The following is an 18,014-nucleotide window of genomic DNA, read 5'->3' on the forward strand; positions in this document are numbered from 1 at the left end:
TGCTGTCAGTGAACCATGTGCTAGCCATCTCTGTCAATGGCTGGTATCTCAAATTGTGTAATTTGAGGCAATGGTTTATTCACACTCATGTTCTACCTCTTAGTTAGTTGAGAGGAGGGTGGCTGAGTATAGAATGGTATGAGACTGAAGAGAGACATCTGAGTTTCTCATAAGGATGGCCTAATATCAGGTCATCCACAAAAATGTCCCTTGAAGTCTAACAGAGCCTTCACCTATTGTGGAGTTAAAACCAAGAGCTTTTGTCCCAAGATTATTTTAGAAACTTCCTGAACTAAGAGTGTCATAGTGAGTGCTGCTTGTGGGCCACATCTAGTATCATAGAAAAGTAGGCAACTGGTTGATTTTCTTGGCCTAGATGTGGAGTTAGCATTCCTGTGGCTACTCCCTATTTTTTAGACATGAAGAGAGAAAAGGGCTTAGTTAGGTTTGGGATTCCTAATGAAGAGACCTGCCTCAGGGGCAATTTTAAAGCCTTGAACCCCTCTTGAGCAGCACTGTCTATTTCAAGGGTTTAGTTTCTGGTCCTTGGGTTCTATTATTATACAGTAAGTCTCTAACTTATGAATGAGTTCTGTCCTGGGAGAACATTCATAAATTGAATTCATCCATAAGTCTGATAAAGTAAGTCTTATACAAACCCTGTGAAAGTTCACAGCTTGACTGTCCATAAGTCAGGGACTTATTATATAGGAGTTTGGCTATTATTCAAAAATAGGTATTCATCTGTAACAGATGCCCACTATTCCCAAGAAAGCCTTTAGCTGCTGTTTAAATCTGGAAGACTCAGATGGCCAATTGCCTTTGTTCTCCTGGAGGACATTTATATTTGTCCTCAGACAAATTATCTCATATCCTCAGAATGTACCCCAGATATATGACTTTTTGTTGAGAAATCTGGGTCTTATGTTAGTATACCTTGTAATTTCTTTTTATTAGAAAATTGAGAGTCTTAACAATATTTATGTCAGATCATTCTTTGGTGGCTACAAATGAGAAGATCATCTATGTGCTCTAATAGGCCTCCCTTTTTTAATTTAAGTCTCTCAGGTTTTGAGCTAAGGGCCATGTAAACTAGTGGGGTTGTCTCTAAAACCCTGAGGCAAGACAGTCCAAGTATGCTATTGGTGAAGTCCTGTTGGGGGGATCCTCCTAGTCAAAGTCAAACAAGTATTGGGAGTTGGGATTCACCAGGATAGAAAAGAAGGCATCTTTGAGATCTAGAACAGAGAACCACTTACTATTTCCTGAGATCTGTGCTAAAAGACTGTAATGGGCCTGATACTAACGGGTAAATAGATACCACTGACTCACTGATGGCTTGGACATCTTGTACTAGGCAATATTCTTCTGATAGCCTGACTATTGGTAAAATGGGTGTATTGCATGGGGATTGGCATGGTACTAGCAGTTCTGTAGACAAAAACTTATCATCAATGGGCTTTTGCCTCTGCCTAGCTTTTTTCTTAAGGAAATACTGTCTTCTGTGAGAACATAGATTAGGGTCCTTTAGCTGAATAACTATTGGAGTGGTCTTGACAGCCCTCCTTGAGGTGCCATCATACATATCATGCTTGGGAATCAACTCTTGGGAAAGACATCAGGCCCCATGGGGTCAAGCTACCTGTCACTAGAGACTAGGACATGGGTTGCCAGAGGTTTGAATGACAGAGTGACCCTGAGCAGGAAGAGTATATCTCCTCTAATTACTGGTATGGGGAACTCCAGTATCACCATAAAGGCAGCTTGGAAAAGGAAATCTTCCAACCAACAGTTCAAAGTGGGGTAAAGAAAGTTGACCGGCTAATTCCTTCAAGGCCCACAACTTTGGAATGTGACAAAAGCTCACCCTGATTAAGAAGTTAGAATTGGTGTTTTGATACAATCACCTGTGCCTCTGTCTTGAGAAGTGCCTGGAGGAGGAGTTAATAATATAACCTAGAAGTCACTTCAAGGAGTTCTTCCACCAACTCTGAGCAACCAGAAAAGGAAGTATTATTTCTAAGAAACAGACACTTTGCAAGCCCAGAGGTAGGGGCTTCTGGGCCTCCATTTCACTGCTCCCAGTCCAGAGGAAGGGACTTCCGGGCTTCCACCGCTCCCAGCCCAGAGGAGGTGAGCCAAGTGGGTGCCAATAGCACCCCCCCACACGAGAAGACATGTAAACAAGTCTCAAAACCAAACTTCCAGATCACCTACAGCAACCCCTAATGGAAATGAGATGGAACACTCTGATACTCAACCACCTGGACTCCCTGAACTGGCAACAAAAGAGGATCTGGAAAAAAATGACATCAGAAATAATTTCTCAGATAACAGCAGAGATTGTGCTCATAATGCAAGACTTGATTAATAAAGCTAGAGAGGAGCTGAGGAACATGATGGAATCCCAACATAGGAAACAAATGGAATCTATAAAACAGATGCAAATAGATTTCCAGGAGATGAAAAACTCCATTGAAAGTCTACACAGCAGAATGAGCCAATGTGAGGACAGAATTTCAGATATAGAAGATAAGATTGCAATTAGTGAGGAGGAAAAGAAAAATTGCTGCAAAATTGTAAGGGACCACGAGAAATCAATCCAGCAGCTGCTAGACGATGCAAAGAAGAATAACATAAGACTGATTGGAGTCAATGAAGAAACAGGAGAGAATGCAGATGACATTAAAAAAACTGTTCACAGAAGTAATGGCAGAAAACTTCCCAAGCAGGGGAAAAGAACTTGACATACAGATAAGTGAGGCATATAGGACTCCAAACAGCCTTGATAAAAAAAAAAAAAAAAATCTACATATAGGCATATAATTGTTAAGATTCCAGAAACCCAACAGAAGAACAAAATTCTACAAGCAGTGAGAGAAAAGAAACAAATCACATTCAAAGGAAAGTCCATCACAATCACAGCAGACTTCTCAACGCAAACCCCCAAGGCAAGAAGAGCTTGGAGTGATGTATTTCAAGCCCTAAAGGAAAACAGCCTCCAACCCAGATTGATGTACCCTGCAAAACTATCTTTCAAAATTGTTGGAGAAATAAGATACTTTCATGACAAAGAGCACCTTAGGAACTTCATGAATACCAAACCAGCACCCCAAAAATTTTAGACAATATCCTAGGAACAGACAATGAGGATCACAACCCCAGGAAGTAAAGCAGAATGAACCCATCAGGAGCAACAAGAAATTAAATATAGAGGTCTGCAGATGCCCTACCGAGGTCGCCAGTCCCGTGGAACATGCCAAATCAGCCTGCTGCAGACAGGCAGGTCTGTGGAAGCCCTACTGAGGTTGCGAGTCGCACGGAACATGCCGAATCATACCGCTGCAGACAGGCAGGTCTGTGGACACCGTCCGGAGGTTGCGAGTCACTCAGAACATGCGGAATCAGCCCGCTGCAGACAGGCAGGTCTGTGGACGCCCTACCAAGGTCGGGAGTCCAACTGAACACGCTGAATCAGCCCGTGCCCCGACAGCAATCCACTGGACACCTCCCCCCACCCCCACCCCCGCTCCTCTGGCCTCTTCTCTGTACAGACACCTGGTTCCACACTACAAAGACACAGAGGACACCGGACTACCAGATCACAGTACTGGGTAAGTTGGATTCATCTTCACCTCCCATCAGGACTGGGTCTATCTTCGGGGAAGGGCAGCTGGAACCTGCAATACAACTCTGCAGAGTTCAACCCTACAAGAGGACAGGGAGCTCAACTTGGGACTTGCAGCCAGAAATCTGCCTGAATCTCATAGGTCTGTGACTAGCTTGCTGAGACTCATTGACTTATATCTGCACACTGCTACCCACATTGTCTATTGTGAAGCAGAGACATACCCTGAAAGAGGCCCTACATCTTCATTGTTTTTTTATTCCCAAAATTAGTATTATTAGTTTGTTTTTCTTCTTTTCTTTTCTTTTTCTCCTCTTATCTTTAATTTTTTTCCTACTGTTTACAAATATTTGTTTTTCTTATTTTCTTTTCTTTTCTTCTTTCTTTTCTCTTTCCTTTCTGTCTCACACTCACTCTCTTGCTCTCCCATATTGTTCATGTTCCCTGTTTTGGTCCTCATTCAGAGTTCTTCTTTATTTTACTATTATTCTCTTTTTCCTTCTCACCTGTGTCCTCTGGGCACACAGCTAACCTTCTGTTCTCCTTCTTCCCATCTGTCCCTCCCTCCCCAACCCCTTCTAACTCTCCATCCCAAAGGGTAAAGTTGTTATATTGAAGAGTTTATTCACTATATGTTGGGTCATTCCTTGATCTTGATTTAATTCACACGGCTAAAGGTGATAGATTAATAACTACCACAAAATGTCATTTTCGAAGATGTACTTGATGCAATGGTGTTGCTGATTGTATCACTTGGGCTAAGGTGTTGGTATTGATCTAGTCAATGAACCTTCCTAGTATAAGGAAAATGAGATAGCCTTAGAGTCATTAGAGACTCAAAACTTAAAGACCAGCTACATCTGGAAGACACCTCTGAGAAGCAATCATTCCATAAGGGTTCTAATTACAAACAACAAAGATACCTACAATAAGCAATTTCAAACTATCAACCCAGGAGTTAAACCAAGGACAGTACCAAAAACAAAAATGAGAAGACATTTAAGCAAGGCACAAACTCAGACTTCCACCCCACCAAAGGTAAATCCTGGGGGAAATGAGATGGAAAAGTCCCATAACCAACCCCGTGGATACCCTGAACTGATAGCACAGGAAGTAACAAAACAGATGAATGAGGCTCTAGAAAAATTCAAAGAAGAAGTAATCTCCCAGATATCTACAGAGATGGTGAGCAGAGTGAAAGACATGATTAGAGGATCTAGAACAGAAACAGATAAAAAAAAAAAAAGATGAGCTCAGAAACATGCTGGAAGCCATGAATACCCAGCATAAGAAAGAAATGGAAACTATGATCGTCCAACATAAGAAATGGAATCCATGAAACAGATTCAAACAGATATTCAGGAAATCAAAAACTCCATTGAAAGTATCCACAGCCAATTAAGGGAATCTGAAGATAGAATATCAGATATAGAAGACAGAATCGCGGTTAGAGACCATGAAAGTAGAGATTTCTTAAAAATAGTAAGGGACCATGAGAAATCAATCCAACACCTGCTAGATAATGCAAAGAAGAATACCATAAGACTGATAGAAGTCCATGAAAAAACAGGAGAAAGCACAATTGACATAAAAAACTGTTCACAGAAGTAATAGTGGAAAACTTCCCAGACAGAGGTAGTGAATTGGACATACAGATAAATGAGGCATACTCCAACTAGCCATGATCAAAAAAAATCTACATCTAGACATATAATAGTCAAGATCCCGGAAACCCAACAGAAAACCAAAATCCTATAAGCAGTTAAGAGAAAAGAAACAAATCACCTACAAAGGAAAGCCCATCAGAATCATAGCAGACTTCTCAACACAAGCCCTCAAATCAAAGAGAGCCTGGAGTGAAGTATTTCAAGCCCTAAAAGAAAATAACTTCCAACCTAGACTGTTGTATCCTGCAAAATTATCTTTCAAAATCAATGGGGAAATTAGATACTTCCATGACAAAGAACACCTGAGAAATTTCATGAACACCAAACCAGCACTACAAGCAATTCTAGCTTTGAAGTCTATTTTTTTTTTTTTTTTTTGTACTGGGGATCGAACTTGGGTCCTTGTGCTTGTGCAGCAGGCGGCGAAACCACTGAGCTAAATCCCCAGCCCATTACAAGCAATTCTAAACAATATCCTAGAAAAAAGCAATGAAGGCCACAACTCCATGAGGCCCAACAGAGGGAAGCCACCAGGCAAGGTAAGACACTAAAGGGAAAGGGGGAAAAAATAAGAAATAAAAGAGCCAACAAAAGTAAAACAGCATGACAAGGATAAATCCATATCTCTCAATTATAACCCTCAATGTTAATGGCCTCAATTCACCAATCAAAAGAAACAGACTGGCAGAATGGATTAAAAAGGAAAATGCAACAATACGCTGTATACAAGAAACACACCTAACTCAAAAAGAAACTCACAGACTGTAAGTAAAAGGATGGAAAACAGTTCTCCACGCCACAGGAACCCAGAAGAAAGCAGGGGTAGCAATCTTATTTGCAGACAAAGTAGATTTCAAACCAAAACTAATTAAGAGAGACAAAGATGGTCACTACATCCTTGAGAAGGGAACAATCCAAGAGGAAGAGATAAATATATATGCATCAAATACGAATGCCAACTATACAAAACAAATATTAATAGACATGAAAAACCAAATAAACACTAACACAACAGTAGTGGGGGACCTCAATACCCCACTATTACAAATAGATCATCTAGACAAAAAGTTAACAAGGAAATTCTAGAACTGAACCAAGCTATTGAACAAATGGACTTAACAGATGTTTACAGAGTGTTCCACCCCACATAATCAGAATACACATTCTTTTCAGTTGCACACGGGTCATTCTCCAGAATAGACCACATGCTAGCTCATTGGACATGTCTAAGTCAATGTAAAAGAACTGAAGTTACCCCCTGTATATTATCAGACCATAGTGCAATAAAATTGGAGATGAATAACATAAGAAACCCCAAAACCCCAACAAACACATGGAAACTGAATAACACCCTCTCGAACAACCAATGGGTCACAGAATTAATTAAAGAAGAAATTAAACAGTTTCTACAAGTAAATGAAAATGCCAGTACAACATACAGGAATCTATGGGACACAATGAAAGCAGCTGTACATGGGAAATTCATAGCAGTGAATGCCCATATTAGGAAAACAGAGAAAACTCAGATAAATAACCTAATGCAGAACCTCAAGCTCCTAGAAAAAGAAGAGCATAATGAATCCAAATCTCATACAAGAGAGGAAATTATAAATATCAGGGGAGAAATCAATGCAATGGAGACTAAGAGAACAATACAAAACATCAATGAATCAAAGAGTTGGTTTTTTGAAAGAATAAATAAAATTGATAAACCTTAAGCCAACCTTATCCAAAAAAGGAAAGAAAAGGCACAAATACATGCAGTTAAGAAGGAAAAAGGTGAAGTCACAAGAGATCCAACAGAAATTCAGAGGATCATCAATACCTACTTCGAGAATCTCTACTCCAATAAAATGGAAAACACAGAAGAAATGGGCAGGTTCCTAGATACATATGAATTGCCAAAGTTAAATGAAGAATATATAGAAAATCTAAACACCCCAATTATAATGAGTGAAATTGAAAATATAATAAAATATTTACCAACAAAGAAAAGCCCAGGTCCAGATGGCTTCACTGCTGAATTTCACAAGACATTTAAAGATGAACTAATGCCATTACTTTTTAATCTCATCAGGAAATTTAAAAGGAAGCAATATTTCCAAATTCATTCCTGGAAGCAAGTGTTACTTTGATTCCAAAACCAGGGAAAGACCCAACCCAAAAAGAGAACTATAGGCCAATCTCCCTAATGAACATAGATGCAAAAATCCTCAACAAGATACTGGCAAATAGAATACAGAGGGTCATCAAGAAGATCATACACCCTGACCAAGTTGGATTTATCCCAGGGATGCAAGGATGGTTCAACATTTGTAAATCAATAAATGTAATACATCATATTAACAGAGTCAAAGACAAAAAACATATGATCATCTCAATAGATGCAGAAAAGGAATTTGACAAAATCCAGCACCCATTCATGACAAAAACCCTACAGAAAATTGGAATAGAAGGTCTTTATCTTAACCTGCTTAAGGCTGTCTGAAAAACTAGCAGCCAACATCATACTAAATGGTCAAGAACTGAAAACTTGCATGCTAAAATCAGGAACAAGACAAGGATGCTCACTATCACCACTCCTTTTCAATATAGTTCTGGAAATATTAGCCACAGCAATTAGAAAAGAGAAAGAAATAAAAGGAATAAAGATAGGAAAAGAAGAAGTTAAACTGTCATTATTTGCTGATGATATGATACTTTACATAGAAGACCCAAAAAACTCCACCAGAAGACTTCTAGACTTAATTGACAGATTCAGTAGAGTAGCTGGATATACGGTCAACACTCAAAAAACAATAGCCTTCTTGTACACAAATAACAGACTCACTGAGAGAGAAATTAGGGAAACAATTCTGTTTACAATAGCATCCAAAAAAATGAAATATCTAGGAATCAATCTAACAAAGGAAGCAAAAGACCTCTACACTGAAAACTACAGCACTCTGAAAAAGGAGATCGAGGAGGATATAAGAGAATGGAAAGACATCCCTTGTTCCTGGGTAGGAAGAACCAATATAGTGAAAATGGCCGTACTTCCAAAACTACTATATAGATTCATTGCAATGCCAATTGAAATTCCAACAGTATACTTCACAGAACTAGAGAAAACAATCCAAAAATTCATTTGGAACCATAAGAGACCTAGAATAGCTAAAGCAATTCTAAGCAACAGAGACATGGCTGTGGGTATCAGAATCCCCAACTTTAAACTATACTACAAAGCTACTGTGATAAAATCAGCATGGTACTGGAAAAGGAACAGACCTGAGGATCAGTGGAATAGATTAGAAGATCCAGAAACAACTCCAGACATGCTCAGCCACCTCATCTTTGACAAAGGAGCCAACCACAATCATTGGAGGAAAGATAGCCTATTTAATAAATGGTGCTGTAAAAACTGGATCTCAACCTGCCAAAGATTAAAACTAGATCCATACCTATCACCATGCACTAAACTAAGATCAAAGTTGATTAAAGATATAAATATTAAGACAGAAACACTAAACTTGCTGGAAGATAAGTTAGGTAGAACTCTTGAAGACATTGGCATAGGAAAAGACTTCATGAACAAAACCTCAACAGCATGGGAACTAGCACAAAGAATCAGCAACTGGGATCTCATCTTATTAAAAAGCTTCTGCACTGCAAAAGAAACCACCAACAGAGCTAACAGACAACCTACAATATGGGAAAAAAATTTTAGCAGCTGTACCTCAGACAAAGGACTACTATCTAGAATATGTAAAGAATTGAAAAAAATCAGACCCCTCAAATTCAAAGACCCAATTCAAAAATGGGCATCTGAAATGAACAGACATTTCTCAGACAAGGAAGTAAAAGCAGCAAACAAATATATGAAAAAATGTTCAACATCACTCATCATTTGAGAGATGCAGATGAAAACAACCCTGAGATTCCACCTCACCCCAGAAAGAATGGCTGCTATCAAGAAATCAACAAATAACAAATGGTGGTGGGGGTGTGGGGAGAAAGGAACCCTTCTTCATTGTTAGTGGGAGTGCAGGCTGGTGCACCACTGTGGAAGTCAGTATGGAGATACCTCAAAGAACTAGGACCAGAGGTCCCATATGACCCAGCTATTCCCCAGCTGGGTATCTTCCCAAAAGAATTAAAAGAATCATACCACAATGATATATGTGCACCCATGTTCATAGCAGCACAGTTTGTAATAGCTAAAGCTTGGAAGCAGCCCAAGTGCCCATCAACTGGAAAGTGAATAAAGAAAATGTGGGTTTTTTAATAAAATGGAGTACTACTCAGCCATAAAGAATGAAAAACTAGAGTCATTTATAGCTAAATGGATGCATATCGAGGCCATACTCTTAAGTGAAATAAATAGGACACTCATGTAAATACCGAATAGTTTCACTAGTGTGAGAAACTGATAGTGTAAATAAGGGTTAAAATGATTAAAATGAATAATTGATAATTTGATATAGGAAAAAAGGTCCAAAGATGAAGGAGTGAAGGGAGGGGAAGGGGAAAGGAAAAGAGGGAAAGGAAAAACTATGAGAAAAAAAAAGGAAATGAAATCTATGTAAATAGGGAAGGGTGGAGGGGGTAAAGGGTTCACAGGTAATGGGGAAAAAATAAGAACCAAGATATATCATGTACAGGTACAAACACCCTATGATAAATGTAAATGAATTGCATACCTAAAATGTACCAATAAAATGTACCAATAAAATTAATATTTTTAAAAAAGAAATTAAATATAAAGGGGGAGAATCCAACAAAAAGAAAAAGTCATGACAATGTTAAGTCAATACGTATCAGTTATAACCATCAATGTTAATGGCCTCAACTCACCAATCAAAAGAAATAGACTGGCAGAATGGGCCAAGAAGCAAAATCCAACAATATGCTGCATACAAGAAACACACTTAATTTAAAATGAAACTCATAGACTGAAAGTTAAAGGGTGGAAAACAATACTCCATGAGACGGGAACCCGAAAAAAAGCAGGAGTAGTTATCCTCTTTGCAGCTCAAGTAGATTTCAAATGAACACTGATTAAGAGAGACAAAGAAGGTCACTACATCCTTGTAAAGGGAACAATCCAAGAGGAAGAGACGACAATCATAAATATCTATGCATCAAACACTAGTGCACCCAAATATATAAAACAAATATGGACATGAAAAGTCATATATGCACAAATACAATTGTAGTGGGGGATCTCAATACCCCACTGTCACAAATAGATAGGTCAACTAGACAAGAAATAAATAATAAAATACTGGAATTCAACCAAACTCTTGAACAAATGAACTTGACAGATGTTTACGGAGTGTTCCACCCCACAAAATCAGAATACGCATACTTTTCAGCTGCACACGGGTCATTCTCCAAAATAGACCACATATTCACTCATAGAACATGTTTAAGTAAATGCAAAAGTGTTAAAGTTATCCCCTGTATATTTGTAGACCATAGTGCGATGAAATTGGAGATCCACAGCAAAAGAAACTGCAAAAATTTCATATACATGTGGAAATTGAACAACACACTTCTGAATAACCAATGGGTCACAGAGGAAATTAAAGAAGAAATCAGAAAGTTCCTAAAATTAAATGACAATGACAATACAACATATTGGACTCTATGGGATACAGTGAAAGCAGTCTTATGAGGGAAATTCATAGCAGCGAATGCACATATTAGGAAAACAGAGCAAGCCCAATTAAACAACCTGATGCTGAACCTCAAGCTTCTAGAAAAAGAAGACCAGGACAAACCCAAAGCTCATACAAGGAAGGAAATTATAAAGATCAGAGCAGAAATCAATTCAATGGAGATGAAGAGAATGATACAAAAAATTAATGAAGCCAAGAGTCGGTTCTTTGAAAGAATAACAAAAATTGACAAACCATTAGCCAACCTTGTAAGAAAAAGGAAAGAAAAGGCCCAAATCCATGCAATTAGGAATGAAAAGGGTGAAATTACAACAGACCCAGCAGAAATCCAGAGGATCATCAATACCTACTTCCAGAACCTATACGCCAATAAGATGGAAAATACAGAAGAAATGGACAGATTCCTAGACACGAATGAATTACCAAAGTTGAATGAAGAAGACCTAAAAGTTCTAAACAACCCAATATCAACCAATGAAATTGAAAACATAATTAAAAACTTACCAACTGAGAAAAGCCCAGGTCCTGATGGCTTCACTGCTGAATTCTACAAGACATTTAGAGAAGAGAACTACTGGCACTACTGTTTAAACTCTTCAATGAAATTGAAAGGGAAACAATACTCCCAAATTCATTCCTTGAAGCAAGCACCACCTTGATCCCCAAAGCAGAGAAACACCTAACCAGAAAAGAGAACTATAGGCCAATCTCACTAATGAACATAGATGCAAAAATCCTTAATAAGATACTGGCAAATACAATGCAGAAGATCATCAAGAAGATCATACACCCTGATCAAGTGGGATTCATCCCAGGGATGCAGGGATGGTTCAACATACACAAATCAATCAATGTAATACACTATATCAATAGAGCCAAGGACAGAAACCATATGATTATCTCCATAGATGCAGAAAAAGCATTTGATAAAATCCAACACGTTTTTTTATGATAAAAACCCTACAAAAAATCAGAATAGATGGTCTGTACCTCAATCTGATAAAAGCCATCTATGAAAAGCCAACAGCCAATATCATACTAAATGGTCAAAACCTGAAATCCTTCACACTAAAATCAGGAACAAGGCAAGGATGTTCACTCTCACCACTCCTGTTCAATATAGTTTTGGAAACATTAGCCAGGGCAATTAGACAAGAGAAAGAAATAAAAGGAATAAAGATAGGAAATGAAAAAGTCAAATTGTCATTATTTGCAAATGACATGATACTCTCTATCAAAGACCCCAAGAACTCCACCAAAAATCTTCTAGACTTAATAACCAAATTCAGTAAAGTAGCTGGATACGAGGTCAGCACAAAAAAATCAATAGCTTTCCTCTACATGAACAACAGACTCACTGAGAGAGAAATAGGACTATCAATTCCTTTCACAATAGCATCCAAAAAACTGAAATACATAGGAATCAGCCTAATGAAAGAAATCAAAGACCTCTTCTCTGAAAACTATAGCACTCTGAAAAGAGAGATTGAAGATCATATCAGAAAATGGAAAGACATCCCCTGCTCCTGGGTAGGAAGGATCAATATAGTGAAAATGGCCATACTTTCAAAATTGCTATATAGATTCAATGTAATCTCAATTGAAATCCCAGCAGCATATTTCATGGACCTTGAGAAAACAATCCAAAAAATTCATTTGGAACAAGAAGAGACCCAGAATAGCAGAAGCAATTCTAGGTAACAGAGACATGATAGAGGGTATTACAACCCCCAACTTGAAACTATACTACAAAGCTACTGTGATAAAAACAGCATGGTACTGGCAAAGAAACAGACCTGAGGACCAGTGGAACAGATTAGAAGATGCAGAAACAACTCCAGACACATTCAGCCATCTCATCTTTGACAAAGGAGCCAAATACCCCCACTGGTGGAAAATTAGCAGCTTTAATAAATGGTGCTGGAGAAATTGGGTTTCAACTTGCCAAAGACTAAAACTAGACCTATATTTCTCATCATGCACTAAACTAAAATTGAAATGGATTAAAGATCTAAATATAAAACAGAAATTCTGAACCAGCTGGAACAGAGGTTAGGTAGAACTCTTGAAGACATTGGTGTAGGAAAAAATTTTATGAACAAAACCTCAGTTGCCCATGAACTAGCACAATCAACAAGTGGGATCTCTTCTTATTAAAAATCTTCTGCACAGCAAGAGAAACCAGCAGTGTGAAGAAACAACCCACAATCTGGGAAAAAAAATCTTCACCGGCTGTTCATCAGACAAAGGCCTAGTATCTCAAATCTATAAAGAACTTAAAAAGATCAGACCTCCCAAATTTAAAGACTCAATCCAAAAATGGGCATCTGAACTGAACAGACATTTCTCAGACAAAGAAGTAGAAATAGCAAATAAACAAATTAAAAAATGTTCAACATCACTGATCATACGAGAGATGCAAATGAAAGCAACCCTGAGATTCTACCTCACTCCAGAAAGAATGGCTGCTATCATGAAATCAACCAATGACAAATGCTGGCGGGGCTGTGGGGAAAGAGAAACCTTACTCCAGTGCTGGTGGGAGTGTAGACTGGTGGAACCACTGTGGAAATCAGTATGGAGATACCTCAAAGAACTAGGACTGGAAGTCCCATTTGACCCAGCTATTCCCCTGCTGGGGATCTTCCCCAAAGAATTAAAAGAATCATACCACAGTGATATATGTGCACCCATGTTCATAGCAGCACAGTTTGTAATAGCTAAAAATTGGAAACAGCCCAAATGCCCATCAACTGGAGACTGGATAAAGAAAATGTGTTCTTTTAAAAATAAAATGGAGTACTACTCAGCCATAAAAATGAGAAATTAGAGACATTTATAGCTAAATGGATGCACATTGAGGCGATACTCTTAAGTGAAATAAATAGGACACGCATGTGTAAATACCGAATAGTTTCTCTAGTGTGAGAAACTAAAAGTGTAAATAAGGACTAAAAGGTATAGTAGATAATGTGAAATAGGAAGAAAAGGGGCAAAGGGAAAGGGGAAGTGGGAGGGGAAGGGAAAGGAAAGAAGGGAATGGGATTAATATGAGAAAATGAAAAAATGTTAACACAGTCTTTGTAAATAGGGAGGGATGGAGGGGTTGAGGGAGGGCAGGGGAAGGGGGAAAAATAAGAACCAAGAGAGATTATGTAAAGGTGCAAATTTCCAATGATGAATGTCATTATATTGTATACCTAAAATGTACCAATGATTAAAATGAATAATTGATAATGCGAAATAGGAAGAAAAGGTCCAAAGGGGTAGGGGTAGTGGGAGGGGCAGGGGAAAGGAAAGAAGGGATAGGAAAAATTATGAGAAATGGAAAAAATGGAAACAAGGTCTTTGTAAATAGGGAAGGGTGGAGGGTTGAAGGGAGTGCAGGGAATGCGGAAAAAATAAGATACATCATGTAAAGGTGCAAGTTCCCAATGAGAAATGTAAATGTATTGTATACCTAAAATGTACCAATAAAAGAATTTTTTTAAAAAGTTACAATTGAGGGGCCGGGGACTTAACTCAGTAGCACTGGGCCTGCCTCGCAAGCCCAAGGTCCTGAGTTCGATCCTTGGTACCAAAAAAAAAAAAAATAGAAGTTAGAATTGAGTAGTATGTCCCAGTATCCCAGAGGCTTGGTGCAAGCAGGCAAGCCCAGGTCCCCCAAGGCTCCTGCAAGGCGATGGGGATGTCCTTGTGTGGGGGCCACAGAGGCCTCTCCAGACCCTGTCATTCGCAGTCTAAACATTGTTCCCCAGCCATCATGGTGGTAGATGACCTCATCCTTCTCGGAACATGGGCAGTCCCTCTTCCAGTGTCAAGAGTCTTTTTGTGTTGTGGCCTGACAAGGGTTCAGTGGCTTTAGGGTGCAGGCCTTTTCCCTGTGTCCTGGTCACTTGCACTTGAAGCACTCTGACTTGCTTCTATCACTCTTTGGATTATTTGTTTCCTTTAGCACTGCATACAACTACAGGCTTTACATGCATTAAGGTAAGTATGGCTTTAGCCTGGCTTTTTCTTATTCAACTTTTGTTTGTAATTGGTTTTGTCACAATTATCAAAGTCAAATAAGCCACACTGACCAGTTGACTTATCCCAGCTTGTGGGCCCCGTTGGAGTTTCTGGAGCTCATTCCTAATATCTGGAGCTGACTGATTAATATTTTAGTATATGTGCTGCTGAAGTGAGCACCTGACTGACTAAGAAAATACTGTCCTAAAATAATCTGACCTTTCACAGACTGTGCATATAAATTTGTGTAGTTATAAAATGCTTTTTAAAACTGGAGTTGGAAAGCATCTGGATTTTTATCATAGCTTTACCGATATACCTGAGCTTATTTTACTGTTGTGTAGCAAGAAACCAAGATGAGCTAGACATCTCACCAGGTCAGATCAAAAGCCATTCTCAGGGAATGGAAACCATCAGCAAACTTTTTAGGGTCCTCAGAAAATCTGCCCAGTTTTTCATTTTATTTTTTTATTGTTGCATGTCTATAAGCACCAGCAAGGTTAAAGGCTGTGATTGTTGTGTGGTTGTTGTGTTGTCTGGGCCCACATCCCCAGAAGGACCCAGATCAGTTGGGGGTAGTGACCTGATGGGAAGGTCCCTGACCAAACCAGGCTTCAGCAGAGCTCCAACTCTCCTGAGCTATGTCGCAGATGATAGGTTCTGAGTTGATGTGAGGCCAGAATCTGATTAAACAAAAGAAGATGAAGCAGACTTTGGAAAGGCAAATATTTATACTCAACTAGGTATCTAGCAACCAAGTCCAAATGTGCAAGCTTCCAAAAAAAGAGGATGAATTGGTTTTCTGTTCCTGCTTTAACAAATTTCTACAAACTTGATGGAAACTTGGTCATTTTATGTTTCTGAAGAACAGAAGTCCAACACAAGTCTCGTAGAGCCAAAATCAAGGCAATGGCAGGGCAGCATTCCCTTCTAGAGATGTCAGGGGAATCTGTCCTGGTTGTTGCAGCTACCCTCATTCCTTGACCCATAGCCTCTTCTGCAACCATATTTCCCTTGGACACGGTCAAAGAAAGTTTACTGCTTTTAAGGACTTTTGTGGTTATACTGGATTTCCTTGAATAATCTCTGGTAATCTCATCTCAAGATTCTTAACCTTAGTTACACCTACAGCATGCCCTTTGCCATGACAGGTAATGCATTCACAGCTTCTAAGGATGAGAACATGGACATGTTTGGATGAGGTATTGTTTTATTACCAAGATATGGTACATTTCCTCTCCCCGGTGGAAACTATTCACCTGCTTTGGCACTGTAAATTAGTTTGTCTTTTCAAGAGTTCTATATAAATAGAATCAGACAGCATCTACTCTTTTGTCTCACTTCCTTCATTCAGCATCATTATTTTATCCATGCAGTGTCACTAGTTCATCCCTTGTTTGTTGCTGATAAAATTCTTTTATATAGCTCTACACCACAATGTTTATAATTCACTTGTTGGTGAAATTTTGGGTTGTTTCTAGTTTATGGCTATTACAAACAAAGCTGCTGTGAACATTATGTATTAGTCATTTTATAGACATACATTTTGATGTTCTCTTGAGCATATACCTTGGATAGAGGGTATGGATCTTATAGCTCTTGTATGTTTACCTTAAAAAATACTATCAGACTGTTTCCAAAGTGTTTATACCATTTTACAATTCCACCAGGAGTATATAAGAATTCTAATTCTTCTGCATTCTTGCTAATATTTACTTTTTATTGAGGATGGGAAGTTGCTAGGCATCAACTTGCATGTGCTAGGCAAATGTTCTACCAATAAACTACATCCCCAACCCACTATTTTGAAGAAAAAAAATTAGGACTGGGTGTGCTGGTGCATGCTTGTAATCCCAGCTACTTGGGAGGCTGAAGCAGGAGGATAACAAGTTTGAGATCAGCCTGGGCAGCTTAATGAGAGCTTATCTCAAAAACAAAAACACAAAAAAGGCAAAACACATAGAAAAAAACAAAACACATAAAAAAGTCATCTGGTCACTGCCACGGAGCCAAGCTGAGCTAATCAGATTAAAGGGACACACCAGCTGGGTCTACGGTCCCTTCATGGGCAGCTTGATTAGCTGGTGATTTTTTTTTTTTTTGGTACCGGGGATCGAACTCGGGTCCTTGCACTTGTGCAGCAGGCAGCAAAACCACTGAGCTAAATCCCCGGCCAATTCTTCTTTTTTTTAAAATTGGGACAAGCTGTGTTCCATGGCAGGTAACTTTTGGAAGAGCTCCCTCTATTTACAATGGATTTTGAATAAACAAGATTGGTGAAGGAGCACCAAAAGGACAGGTATTTGTTACAATCCAAACATTAGGTGAACATCTTAAATTAAGACGTTATTCCCACTGCAATCATTTATATCAAGAGATTCTCTGCCAGCTATTCTCTGAAAAGCATAGATCCTATAGATTCTATGTTAATTGTGTTTTTAGTATACAAAAGAGAGGAATTTCAGGGAGTCTGAAATACTTTGTTTCCCTTTTTTCCCTTTTCTTTCCCTTCCCCACTTCGTAGTTTCCCTTCCCTTTTGAACAGTTTCTTCCTATTTCATATTATCTATTATACATTTTGGCTTTCAATTTCTCACATCAGAGAGACAATGTTACATTTACATATATGTGCCTGATTTATTTCACAACCATTGTGGAAATCAGTGTGGAGATTCCTCAAAAAATTAGAGTTAGAGGGCTGAGGATTTAGCTCAGTGGCACCGCGCCTTCCTCAAAAGCACAAGGTCCTGAGCTCGATCCCCCGGTACCAAAAATAAAAAAATTTTTAAAAATTAGAATTAGAGGTCCCATTTGAGCCAGCTGGGTTACTTTCTGAAAGAATTAAAAGCATCATACCAAAATGATATATGCATGCCCGTGTTGATAGCGACAGATTGTAATAGCTAAACCTCAAAAATAACCCAAATGCCCATCAAATAATGAATGGGTAAAAAAGATGTGGGTTTTTTTATACAATGGAGTACTACTCAGCCATAAAGAAAGATAAGCTTGAGAAATTTATAGCTAAATGGATGCAACTTGAGACTG

This window comes from Heterocephalus glaber, unplaced genomic scaffold (assembly GCF_053883595.1).
Source record: "Heterocephalus glaber isolate CG9 unplaced genomic scaffold, H.glaber_assembly_v1.0 deba00000809, whole genome shotgun sequence".
Classification (NCBI taxonomy): Eukaryota; Metazoa; Chordata; class Mammalia; order Rodentia; family Bathyergidae; genus Heterocephalus; species Heterocephalus glaber.